Consider the following 12,220-nt stretch of genomic DNA (forward strand, 5'->3'; position numbering starts at 1 on the left):
CTCATATCTGTAAAATTATTAGAATACACCAGCACCGGAATCTACCACAAAGGATTATTATGAACATTAAATTTGTTAATTATCACAAAGCGCCCTACTGTCTGTAGAGTGGTACTTGGCAATTGTGCAATAAAGAAGAGCTGTTGTTCCCATTATTACTATTGCAAGAATCTGCAGCAGCCCCCACCCAAGATGTGATATACAAGTGGGATCACACACACACACACACACACACAAAAGGACGCTCCAGTGGTGCAGTCGGTTAGCATATGGGACTTAAACAAGTGGGGTCACAAACTCCCAACACTGCTCTTAGTCTTAAGGACTTTCAACATTCCCCACCCCTACCACCTTTAAACTTGGCCACTTTTGCCTCTCCATTAAACACTTGCCTTCTACCTACCTCCTTCTCAAAAATTCTGAAGGAAAGGGATCTCTAGAGTGAGAAAAGGAAAATTTGAGCCTTTCAAAAGGTCTTTCCTGAGACTTTCTTCCTTAAAGTAAGAATAGGGAAAGAAGTTACTAATACTCATTAATTTTTTTAAATAACTCATCTTTTATATTAGGACTATGTGCACCCTTAAATATGTCTATTTTACCATTTTATGTTCAGGTTTCTGCATCTATTCAAGTCTGTTAGTTAAGATTGCTTGATTGTACCATGATAAAGAAATATAAGGAGCAAGAAAGTTCAGATAGTATGTAGACAAGTTCTCACCCAACAAAAAGCATCTTTGGGTTAAATGATTGCACAAAAAACATAGCACCCAAATTTGAAGCCAAGACTCTAGGCCTTTCTTTTTAGTGCTCCTTTACCTTATCACCAGTTGTCTCCCTCAAGTAAACAGATGGAAATCATTTGTATTTAGCCCATCAATTATTTAAATGTTAATGAGTGCTTCAGAACTTTTTATGGCATATAAGTACAGAAAAACATTTCTGGTATATTTCTAGTTAAAAAGCAAGTTCTCATTGCACCAAGTTCTCATTACTAAGTACAGTCTGACCAAAAACAGCAATTTAATCAATTCATCCTATTTATCTATTGTCTAAGAAAGTAAATATCCTTCTATTTTTTTATGTTCAAGATCTGACATTAGGAATTTTTACTCATCATCAAGGGTGCTCTTTTTTGTCCCATCTTAAAAGTAAATTTTACTTCAAAAATACTCTCAAAAGACAGCTATCCATTTTAGCTGAAAGACACTGGATCTTTAAATGTTAAGATCTTTCATCGAGCTTCCTCCAAAGCAAAATTTCTTATAGTACTCAATCAACTTGTGAAATATTTTGGTCTTATATAAGCTTTTCACTGATTCCAGGCAATAGCATTTTGACAAACAAGTTTAGCATTGAAACCAACAGTTGCAATTCAGTAGAAAGAAGTTCTCTCTTTCATTTTAATAACATTTCTGCACAAATTCCAAAACGATAGGGTCCCTGTTATTCTAGGTACAATGCTCATTACTCATGTCTGCTGGGACATTATTGGATGTATACTTTGGAATAAAGAGGGTTTTTACAATGTCTAATATGATGTCCTTTGCAATCTGTTATTAGCCTGTGCATCGCCTTGCCAGTTAATCATTCCATTATAGATTCTGAAAATCTCACTTCCCAGAGGGATTGAAATGCAATGTGCTACATGATTAGAAATAGCTATAGGAAAATGAAGTAAGGATAACAAATGTTGTAATGTTGTAGATTGATACATAAAATAAAGGCTTCAAAAAATGTTTGTTGTGGAGATCTCTGAATACTTTTACTGTAAAGGAAAAGGGGCAACAAACAGGCAGAGAGACAAGAGAGCTAGGGACCTGACCGCAGGTGAAGAAAAAAATAAAACTAGCTGTTTGTACAGGATTTTTTGGAAGCTATCCAACATAATTAAAAATCAAATTAACACATACATCAGCTCTCTATTTACCTGCCCTGTCATCTGAGAGCAGAAGAGGCCGATGCATCTCGGCAGTCATCCGAACTGCACAGCGCCATTAATCTCACCACTTGTTTATGTGTTATGGTTGGCTCCCTTGCTTCTGTGTACTTTGCTGCCATCTCCAGGAAACTGTGATGACAAGAACAGCCCAAACGGGATAGTTGTTATAGTCCTAGAAAAATGTCTTGGGATTTTCCAAGCGACTGTGTGTGAAAGCATCTTTAATAGAAAAACTTTCAAAAATTCAAAATATTTGCAGCTATCAATGGTTATTAGATCACTGATACAATATCTATTGGTTATTTATTTGGAAATAAATTCACACTTTAAAGTGAGAGTTTCATTAGCAAAACCCCAAATTCAGAAGAAATCCCATTAAAATAGCACGTCTAAATTCCACACTGTTAAAGATAATAGAAAAATAGTTTGTCATGAATGCCTTTATTGCTGTAACAATCCAAAGAATTAATGGCAAATTCGTCTGCACTAAATATATTGAATTACTATAAATTCAAATCCATTTTTTAATGAACAAGTTCTCTAAAGGAGACAGCACGCACTGAGATTCCATTTGCTAGTGACCATAAAAGAAGGCAATAAAAAAGCTGAAGGCAGGGCAGGGATTTGTGTTTTCCCTAGAAAACATCCTAAATTGGGGAAAAGGGTGTTTCTAAAGCTTTTGAATTTGCTAAACTTCTGCCTGTAGGGTGGTTACTGCCCAAACAGGCCCCCTTGGCTGACACATAAAGTAAAGATAAACAGTTCTTCTAGCCCTCAGGGAAAGCTCAAGGTACTTCTCAGCTATGACCACGCTATAAGTGCACTGCGATTCAGTGTCAATTATAACAAGGTGCAGACTGTTCACAATAGCAGTGTAGTGAACACTAGGGACATGACTGAATAACTTGGGGAAGAAAGAGTGCCTGCTCTGACCCTGATTATTTATGTTTGATCAAAAATATATAATATAATAATTGCACAACTCTTTAGTCTATAACATCTGATATATGAACAAAACATATCTACACTTAAGATAAAATAATGCATTTATGACCAGGCATTTCATCTTTTAACAAAAGATCATACACCAATCCTTAGATACTCTGATAAAAGACATATCTTAGATGCCCAATAGAACAGAATAGACCTTTTATATATAGTCAAAGAATTTTTTTAAATTCCAGTATAGTTAACATACAGTGTTACATTAGTTTCAGGTGTACAATATAGTGATTCAACAATTCTATACATTACTCAGTGCTCATTAAGATAAGTGTACTCTTAATCCCCTTCACCTGTTTCACCCATCCCCCCCACCCACCTCCCTTCTGGTAACTGTCAGTTTGTTCTCTATAGTTAAGAGTCTGTTTTTGGTTTGTCTTTTTCTTTGTTCATTTGTTTCATTTCTTAAATTCCACAAAGAGTGAAATCATATGGTATTTGTCTTTAGTTAAGGAATTCTTTTTTTTTTGTTTTTAGATTTTTATTTATTTATTTGACAGAGAGAAAGAGAGCACAAGTAGGGGGAGCAGCAGGCAGAGGGAGAGGGAGAAGCAGGCTCCTCACTGACAAGGGGAGCCTGATGTGGAGCTCGATCCCAGAACCCTGGGATCATGACCTGAGCCAAAGGCAGATGCTTAGGAGACTGAGCCACCCAGGTACCCCTAGTTAAGGAATTCTTAACATGTAAAGTCTAGGCAATCCATGTTCAAGATCAGAATTTATATCATTTTTTCCACCTGTTGGATTATAGTATCTCTTACACCAAAGACTGTGTCTTCTTTACCTAAAACCTTAGTTCCTAACAAAATGTGCATCACAATAATCTTTAAATGTTTGAACTGAACTGAACATAATAAATAAGTCACTAAAGGTTATTCGTTGATGATAGCTTATAAATCTTCTAAAATAAAGTTTTCTAATCCTTGAGACAACTGGCATCATTTTGAAGCAACCTGCTAAAACTTCAAAGAAAAGAAAGATAGCTCACAAGCAGGCTTCTCTATGGAAATTAAGCCACTGACAATGTGACAATAAATGGAGTGGTACAAGTTAATGCTAATAGTTTTTCTGATCCTTTTTTAAAATATTGAAAAATATCTAATAATTGACTCAATTTACTTGAAAAGAATAAGGGATAAAAAAATAAACTATCAGGGGCACCTGGGTGGCTCAGTTGATTAAACGTTGGCCTTCAGCTCAGGTCATGATCCCAGGGTCCTGGGATTGAGCCCCACATTGGGCTCCCTGCTCAGCGGGAAGTCTGCTTCTCCCTCTTCCTATGCCCCTCCCCCCACTCGTGCACTCTCTCTCTCTCTCTCTCTCGCTCACTCTCTCAAATAAATAAAATCTCTTTTAAAAAATTAGCTATCATAAGAAAAAATCAACAGAAAGAATGAGTCAGCCAATTAAAGATTCCTCTGTAGAACAGAGGCCTTGACTCAGAAAACAAACCAGGCAGAATTAAGTAAGAGATGCACAAACAGTATACAATAGGAATATATTAAAGGAAGCAATGACTCTACTGTGCCAAAGAATCAAACAATACCTGAAAGGGAGACCAATTAGACTTTACCAGACAGCTTCAGAATTTTTTGAAGAATAAAAGACTGATAGCTCATAAATTCTAAAACTATACATGCTTGTTTTTCCGTAAACACCAAAGTCAAATTTACTTTATAAACAAAATGGTCCACATCACCCCACAAACAGACTAGGAAAATGAACATTCCTAAGGTTCACACTGCTTTTTTTTTTTTTTTTTTTTTTTTTACCCCTTGTCTTTAGTTTGGACAAAGGTATGGATTAAGATGGCTCCTTTCATTATAACTTAGTCTAAATGTAATCAGACTCTTGGCTGTCGTCTGCCCAAAATATAGCTCTTCCTGCAGCTCTACCAACTGTACTGACTTCCATAAATGGATCCATGTAGAATAAATGAGGGAAGGTTCCAGTCCTTGTCCTAGTCTAATAATTAGCTTCCATCCCTTTAAGCATAAGACACAAGAAGAGGCAGAGCACCATAATTCTAATATGCCAGCTGTCCCATTTATTATAGGAAGACAATGGGTATCTTAATTCTGATTTAAGTAGGCATAAGAAAAGGAAACTCTTTAGTATATCAGTTGTATAACAGAACCTTTTTAGTAACACATGTGCACTGCTAAACTGTGAGTAATGTGTCTATAAAATATACACCGGCACACCCCCAAACTGTGTGCCCAATGAATTCATGTGCTGATTTTCAGGATCTGTAACATATATCCACAAGATACCAAAAATTCCCCACATACCCTATAACCTCCTCAAAAACTAATGATGCAAAAGTGATATTCAACCCAGAAAATACTTTTTTCAATTTTCCTTTCTGGCTATTTTGCCTTCTGTATACTATAATATCAGTTTATATTTTTTCTTTATTCAATAATTTCATGGACTTGTTAGGATTAAAGAAGATAATATATATATAAAATGTCTATAAATGTAAAAGAGCTGTACAAAGTTAGATGTTATTTTCACTGAGTTGAAAGTGACTTCTCTCCAAAATTCTCAGACTCTCAAAACTGTGCCACAAATGCAGTCATATACCAAACTAAACTAATACGCATATTTAAACTGCCGGTATTGTAGAGACGAAAAGTTAAAACTGTAGGAGAAACATGATTTCTCCACGTGGGCTAGGTGGAGCAGGAACTTGACATTAATCCAAGGGAATTAGCCCAGGCATAGGAAGGCTTAGCCTAGTGGAGAAAACAAAATGCTTTATAAGAACAGGGCACCATGTATTCACAGGGTTACTTGTGATTCAGGTAATGACTGGACTCTAGGAGGTAGCACCATGGATGGCATCTCTGGCCAGATCAACAATGAGGCTAACAGATTATAACCAATTCCTTCCTGCCTATCCTCCTCACTGCCCCTCTCCTCTCCAGATTTCTGCTAAGCAGATTAGGAAGTCCAGCTGGAGCTGCAGAAGGGAAATCTGTACAAAGAAAGCAAAAAAAGAGATAGGAGCAAGCATTCTCCACCAAGTAATCTTTGGAGGTTCCCTTTGAATGTATTTTACCTACAGTCCTTTAGAATATATTTAGAATATATTTTCTCTAAACCATCTAGAAATCAGTTCCTTTTGAATTATTGGAAACTCGCTCATCTTTGATCACAAAACCTCTAATTCTCTTGGTCCTCAAAATAATCTTGATTCTCAAAATAATCAGCTGGATGAACTTATGTGCCTGTGGCAGTCAATGCTACTTCTCAGTTACTTGTATCACATTGAATTAAAATTGCCTGTCTACTTGTATATTTCCCCACTGTTAGTTTCTTGACAAGAGGACTTTCTCTCTATATTTCCTTCTGACCTCCAGTCAGCCTATTTCAGTGATATCTTCAAGGTCATTAAAACTATAATGAACAACTTCTTCGTACCCCATAACCTTTCAAATTTGCTCAATACTGTAGACGGACATTTCATACGGGAGATGCCCAAGTCCTGAAGTTTTTTCCTGTGCAAAAAATACGCTTAGAAACCAGAAAATCCTTAAATCTTTTAAAAGGGTGGGGGGGGAGGCACTTGTTTAGCTCAGTTGGTTGAGCATCCAACTCTTGATTTTGGCTGGGGCCATGATCTGGGGGGTCATGAGATCGAGCCCCAGGCTCCATGCTCGGCGGGAGTCTGCTCGAGATTCTCTCTCTCCTTCTGCCCCTCCCCCTCCCTTTCAAAATAAATCTAAGAAAGAAAGAAGGAAGGAACGAAATCAATCAATTAATCAATAAATCCTAGTGAAGATAGCATGCCAGGAAAGAAGGAAGGAAGGAAATAAATAAATAAATAAATAAATAAATAAATAAATAAATAAATCCTGGTGAAGATAGCATGCCAAATAGAACTCAGATGCAATCATGAACATGTACCGAACTAAACCTGTTATATAAAGTAGATTATCCTTTCAAAAATAGGGATTACAATAGATCTTAATAGGAAGTTTAGAAGACAGTTGACAGTGCCAAAAATAAATGTGGATTCAGGAACATTGTCTCCTACAGTATGGCTGGTGCAAGAGAAATTGTGGAAGCAAAAGAATTGCTGCCAGTTTTCCAGAAATTCATTCATTTAACTTTTTCACCTGAATGAATCAAGTCACAATGTTAGCTAACACTTATTTACTAACCTACAGTGTAGAAGAAATGTACTAGATGTTAGGTAAGGATATACAACAAAAGCTGAAAAGGTTTACAGAGGTCTACCAGGTTCTTGGAAAGCCTATTCAAGTTACAAGAATGTGACTCAATGAGTTGTTTCATCTTACACTTTATTTCAGTTAATGAGGTATCTCTGCAATTATTCGGACGCACTTAGAGTCAAACACCTGGAGATGAGCACCAGCATGCTGTGACCTTCACAGTGATATGGTTGGCTTATGATTCCTTCCATTCTTCCCTCCAAGTATTCACAGCTTGCTAGTTACAGTAGTGATGATCTTGTGCATTACTCACATTGTTTTATTCCTTTGTCTTTATCACTGCTGTTTTGCTTTAGTTCAATTACATAAATTTGAGAAATTCTCTGTCAGTTAAATGTTGAAGAACCAAAAATTTCTATGGAATTTAAGATTTAGAAGGACTCATCCCTGAGGGATTTTTCAGGAACAAATTATCCTCCCAAAGCTAAGGAGAGGAAGGGAGAGGCAAAGCTATGCCATAATAATGGCACTTTCCCCAATAATTACATAAATTCAATATCATTACCACTGGGTTTCTTAAAGAACAGGAAAAATATTTTGAAGTTGACATGGAAGAATCAATATGTGATTGTTGCCAAGATATTTGGGGGGGAGGGGATAGTGAAATTGTGCCTATGAGACATTTAAATTATTAAACTAGGCTAATCAAATCAGTATAATAGTGGCATAAGAATAGCCAAATAGATAATTTAAACAGATGAGAAAATCCAAAAACAGACCCAAGTATATATAAGAATTTAAAATACATAAGAGGGGCACTTGGGTGCCACAGCGGTTAAGTGTCTGCCTTTGGCTCAGGGCGTGATCCCGGCGTTACGGGATTGAGCCCCATATCAGGCTCTTCCACTAGGAGCCTGCTTCTTCCTCTCCCACTCCCCCTGCTTGTGTTCCCTCTCTCGCTGGCTGTCTCTATCTCTGTCAAATAAATAAATAAAATCTTTAAAAAAAATACATAAGAAAAATATTTCAATTTATGGGAAAAGAGAATATTTGTATAAATATGTGGAATGTATATGGAAAAAATATAAGAAATAGAAGAAAATAAAGGCAGACCTTCATTTCATATAAAAATAAACTTCAGGTGGGTTAATAGTCTAAACCTAAAAATAAAACTACAAAAATATTTTTAAGAGGTGCCTGGGTGGCTCAGTCAGTTAAGTAACCAACCGTTGATTTGGGCTCAGGTCATGATCTCAGGATCTTGAGATCAAACCCTGTGTCCAGGCTCTGCTCTGGGTGTGGAGCCTGCTTAAGAGTCTCCCTCTCCCTCCCACCTCCCCGCCACCCTGACTAGTGCATACTCTACAAAGAAAAAACAAACAAAAATATTTTTGTAAATAGATTATCTATAAAACCACAAGATGGGAAAATTCTTAAGCAATAAAGGAAACCCAGAAGCCATAGAGAAGATAATTAAATGTGGGGGTTTTTTTAATAGTAAAGCAAAAAGAATTCTGCTTGGCATAAAACACAATAAACAAAATCAAGAAACAAACCACATTCTAAAATAAAATATGTACAAAACTCATGACTGACAAATAGTTGTATTCCTAAAATACAAAATGCTTCTACTGATTAATAGGCAAAACAACAAATCCTGCCATAGAAAAGTGAGCAAAGAAAATATAAAGGCAATTTAAAAAAAGAAGAAATGCAAGTCACCACAACACGAATGCTCACTTAACTTCACAATAATAAAAAAAATGCAAAGTAAAATAACCAGATACCATTTTCACCCATTATTGTAGCAAACATTTAAGACTGGTATTTCCAGGGCTAACGAGGATGTGAAGCCTAGGCAATCTCATACACTGATGATGGGAGTTTGAATTGCTTCTTTTTGGGAAAATATCTGGCAGTCTCTGTTAAAATATTAAATGTGCATAATCTTTGACTCAGCAATTCTACTTCTAGAAATTCATCCTATTGAAACAAAATCGCAAACATGAAAGAACGTGTGTAGGAAAATGTTTACTGCAGCATTGTTTGTAACATCAAAGTAGCTGGAAACAACCTGAATGGCTATCAATAAAGTTACAATAAGTACATTAAGGTACATCCACATAACAGATAACCTAAAGTTATTAAAGAGGAGTTTTTATACTGACCTGAAAATCTAAGACATATTAAGTGAAAAGAAAATGCAAGTTGTAGGGCAATATGTATAATATGATCATATTATGTTATACAGAAAAACCTCTATAAATGTGTGTATGTATGCATATATATATTCATGTATACATGCACAATTAGAAAAAATATGGAAGAATACCAGGATACCCACCAAATGTTAATATTGGTTTTATTGGGGAGATAGGATTAAAGGAAGAAGGAGAAACTTATAATTGTTTCTTCATATATGTCTCTATTATTTGAACATTTACAATAAACATTAATTATCAAACTTAGAAATATATTTTAAAAGTAGCAGCTAATCCTGCCATTTTACTCTTACTTTAATTTATTTATTTATTCAACATATATTTATGGGTGCTTAAGTTTAAAACTAAAATTGTATAATTGTTTAAAAGGAAAATTCAAAATAATCCCAAACAAGTAAAATCATTAAGCTGTTAGGGATATAGTTAGCAACAATTATATCATTTCATTGCAGTTCTACTCAATAATTGACTTTAAAAATTTATTGAAGTATTTTTATGGTTAGAAAATAAACTGGTAACATAGGTCCTGTGATTAAAAATACTGTCATCATTTATTCAATGCTCTATGACATAAAACAAAATTTTATACGTGTTTAACAAGATTCAGAACTTTTTCTTTTTACACTCTACCTCACTCTACAGACCCCGTTCTATGAGGAAATAAGACCTAACTCAGGAGAAGAATGCAAATCTAAACTCTCACACCTTATTATAAATTTGCTTCCTGCACTTTGGGTAGCTATTACATTAATAAGAAGCCCAGAAGTTTAACTCTTCAAGTTCTCCTAAGAGAAGTCACAAATACAGTGCCAAAGTTGACTCGAAAGACCCAAGATGTCTCAGAGAGTTTCTAGGGAATGCATTATCTAGCTATTCCTCTAGCTTCTCCAGGCTCTCTGTTTACTCTGTTTACATTAAATTCCTCCATTCCCTCACTTTGGCGGGGAGGGGGTCGGTTCCTAGGGGATCTCAGAAACAAATGTGCAAAAACTAACATCTTTATATGTTCCTGATAACATCTTTCTATTCTACTTTAATTGATATTTTATCTGTCTCTTTTAAAATTTTTTCTTTCAATTTTTCTCTTTTTCAAGTATTCTGGTGTATTTTTTTTAAAAAGAATATAACTCCTTAACTGTATTTACTATATTTTCATAAATATTGAAAGTGCAAATTAAAACAGTTCTTTGGATAAGGAAAGAATAACTAAACAAATATATCAACTTTCATTATTCATAAAGGTGTATTTTTGCTATTTTGGGGAGATTATTTTCAATTTTCTTCTAATTATGCAAACACAAATACTATTGTGAAAATTCTACAATAGGGGTGCTATGGTCTGAATGTTCATATCCCCCCTTAAAAATTCATAGGTTTGAATCTTAACCCCCAATATAATTGTATTAAGATGATTGAGATGATTATATCAGGAGGGCAGAGTTCTCATGATTGGGATTAGTGCCTTTGTGAAAGAGACCCCAAAGAGCTAGCTTGTCCCTTTCAGCATTTGAGAACACAGTAAGAAGACAGCAGTCTACAACCCAGAAAAGGGCTTTCACCAGAGTCCCACCATGCTGGCACTCTGATCTTAAGACTTCCAGCCTCTAGAACTGTGAGAAATAAATTTCTGTTGTTTATAAACACCCTAGTCTGTGGTTTTTGTTAAAGCAGCCTAAACAGGATAAGACAAGGAGGAAAGACATATTTACTTAATTGGTTCTCTCAATAAATTAGGTTCTCTAATGATGTATCCCCAAGATGAATCATTACTAATCAAAAGCTAACAGAACTCAGACTTTCCATGTGCCTTGTAAGAGTGACAGCACATGTATCAATTGAGTGTCATCCAATTAATCTGAGAGTTTGGCCACTTATTTTAAGGGAAGAAAAAGGATCTCTTTGTGTTCTTCTGCTGCTAATAATAGATTCTTAGAAGAAGAAAACAAAAACAAAAACCTGACCAGAAATTATTTATTTGCCTGCAGTACTTTATTTAAGAATTCTCTCATTTTTCCCCAAACGAACTTTGATTGAAGAGAAGCACAGAGTTCTACCACTGTTTTACAATTCTCTATTCTCAGTTTTCTGAGCTATTTAAGGTTTGAAGTTGTATTAGACTAGTGTTGTTATAGAACATCTGATTCTGACTACTGACTCATGGAATTTATTTTCAATATAATCTTATACTGCATAAGATGTGATTTCAGAAAAGTCTGGGTCAGAATCAGGAAGACTTGTAAAAACTGTATCTAATAAGAGGTTTATTATAATTCTCTATATTTTCATGGTTTTTTGGAGTTTCAGACCATTTTTGGAACAAATTATTCCATTTGATCCATACAATATCCCTAAGTCATACATTATCTTTACTTCGAAAAACAAGAAAACTGAGGTTCATGGAAGAAAAGTGGTTTACCTGGGTTCTTAGAGATAGGAAATGACGAAGATCATGAGCACAGAACCCATTCTTAATTCCCATCGTTCAACTAAAAGTGCACCTTTTTGAAATACTTATTAGAAGTTAGGGGATAGGGGCACCTGGGTGGCACAGCGGTTAAGCGTCTGCCTTCGGCTCAGGGCGTGATCCCGGCGTTGTGGGATCGCCCCACATCAGGCTCCTCTGCTATGAGTCTGCTTCTTCCTCTCCCACTTCCCCTGCTTGTGTTCCCTCTTTCACTGGCTGTCTCTATCTCTGTCAAATAAATAAATAAAATCTTAAAAAAAAAAAAAAAAAAAAGAAGTTAGGGGATAGCACAAGGGTAAATTCCATGGCTTCTCCTGGGTTGCTTTGGAAATACTTCCCATAATGGGAGTATCTTCAAGTTTGTCTACACTACCCAGAGTGTCAGTCCAGTCAACAGGAAGAGAATTCCCAT

This window comes from Ailuropoda melanoleuca, chromosome 5, assembly GCF_002007445.2.
Source record: "Ailuropoda melanoleuca isolate Jingjing chromosome 5, ASM200744v2, whole genome shotgun sequence".
Classification (NCBI taxonomy): domain Eukaryota; kingdom Metazoa; phylum Chordata; class Mammalia; order Carnivora; family Ursidae; genus Ailuropoda; species Ailuropoda melanoleuca.